This window comes from Numida meleagris, unplaced genomic scaffold (assembly GCF_002078875.1).
Source record: "Numida meleagris isolate 19003 breed g44 Domestic line unplaced genomic scaffold, NumMel1.0 unplaced_Scaffold1650, whole genome shotgun sequence".
Classification (NCBI taxonomy): Eukaryota; Metazoa; Chordata; class Aves; order Galliformes; family Numididae; genus Numida; species Numida meleagris.
Window position 1 is genome coordinate 1 of NW_018363438.1, and position 1,870 is coordinate 1,870.

General features: G+C 51.6%; 1 long non-coding RNA gene across 1 annotated transcript; it reads right to left on the reverse strand.

Annotated features, from left to right (window-relative positions):
• Window positions 1–648: 648 nt before the first annotated feature.
• Window positions 649–1,853, reverse strand: LOC110390636. The gene is made up of 2 exons (XR_002433796.1): window positions 1,745–1,853; window positions 649–1,342 (listed from the first exon to the last, which is right to left on the reverse strand). It is a non-coding gene; the product is annotated as an uncharacterized LOC110390636 (long non-coding RNA).
• Between the last annotated feature and the right edge of the window lie 17 nt (window positions 1,854–1,870).

Genomic DNA, 1,870 nt, shown 5'->3' on the forward strand with positions numbered 1-1,870 from the left:
TAATCTCTTCCACAAATTGAGGCTGGTATGATCTTCTGTTGTTTTTGTTCTTATTTCCTATGCCACAGGAGCATTGAATGCTCTTCTCATCCAGGAATGAGGCTGTGATGGTGCATGAGTGCTGGGGGAGTTCCTTCTGGTGCAGAATGATGTAACATTCACTCTTTTGCCATCCCTTTGCCCGAACCCGACCAAGTTTGATGAGATGCAATGTTTGTAGCAGGGATTCAAAATTGTCATCAACAGTTTCCACTTGCCTGGAGCAGAGAGTGCATGAGCACACCTTATAGACAACGGGGCAGAAGCATCCAGAAGCCCAGGGTAGTGCTCAGAGACGAGAACCAGCACCAGCGCAGGGAAGGAAGCAGCCCTGAGAGCAAGGGATGGCAGCGAGTGAAGGAAGAGCTGAGCGCTGTGAGCAGCAGCTCTGAGGCTGCTGTCCCGCTGAGCTGAGAGCAGTTGTATTGGAACTCACTCTGCTCACATCTGTTGGGATCTCCACCCTTTGCGCCCCACGTTGGGCCCCCACCACAAGGACTGCGGTGCTGGCACTCGGCAGCAGCTCAGCACCACACAGCCCTTCAGACACTGACCCCTCCCCATGGGTTTACGGAGAGAATCAGAAAGAAAAAATGTGGAATTCATAGGTTGAGATAAAACTGTTTACTTAGACAGAATAGAAATAGAGAAACAACAGTAATGATAATTAGATATGTTTATATTTTTCCAAAGCAGATGATGTACAAAGCAATTGCTCACGACACAAAGACCAAAGGTAGAAGCAGGACAGAATGGGAGGCAGGGAATTTTGGGAGGATCTATAGGGGACGTATAGGGTATCTGTGGGAGAAGCAAAGGAAGGAAAGGGACATTTTGGGGGACTCTCCAGAGCGGGGGTAGAAGGGGACAGATCTCTCAGAAATGGTGGTAGTGATTTGGAGTGGACTGGAGAGGATTTGGAGGTCTCAGGGGGTGGTGTTAAGAGATTTGAGGGGATAAAGAAGGATTTTGGGGTAAGAGATGAGCGTTTAGGGATTTGGTGTGACTGGGAAGCATTTGTGGTGCACTGGTGGGAAATGGGATTGTTAGATTTGGGGAGGTTATCTGGTCTGGGGTTAGAACAGAACACCAGGAAGTCCCAAGCGGGGAATTTAGGGTCTGTCCCCTTCAGCGCACCCCATAAATGAGGCAGCTGGGGAGTCCATCAGCACGGTAACCCAGTGTTCACTTTGGTGTAGATAACGGGGGACTGAGGGGCAGTGTGGGAAGTGGAGGGCTGGGAGCACGGGGTGGCATCTTGCATCTCGGCGTAGGTCAGGTCCTCGCTGTCAATGGGGGGTACCTGAAGATACAGGAGGAGAAGGGGGTGCCATCATGAGAGTCCCCAAGAAGCTCGGGCTGGGGTTGGTGCTCTGGTGTAGGTATCTAGGGAGGCATTTCCATGAGGGGGAGTCTGAATTTCTGTGGGTACTTAGATTTTGGTTCTGCATGGGGGTTGTTTGTGGGTCCACCTATGGTTTTGGGGACCCCATGGGTCATTGGGCCAACTGTGGGATGGGGGATTCCCTACAATTCAGATATGGGATTCCCATGTTCTGGATACAGGAGGTGCACATAAATGAGCTGTATGGGGCTGGAGGTCATTTGGGGTCCCCATGGACAGGATTTGGGTTTCCATGGTGATGTCCAGTGCCGGCCCCAAGGGGCAGGTTGGGATTTGGGGTCCGCTAACACAGGAACTTACGGGGATCTGCACGGCCTCAGTCATTCCTGGGGAGACACCTGCAGTAAAAAGGAGAGGAGGAAGAGTGGGGGTTCTGTGGGGGCCATGAGGGACATATGGAGGATCTGTACGTAACCTATAGGGGAT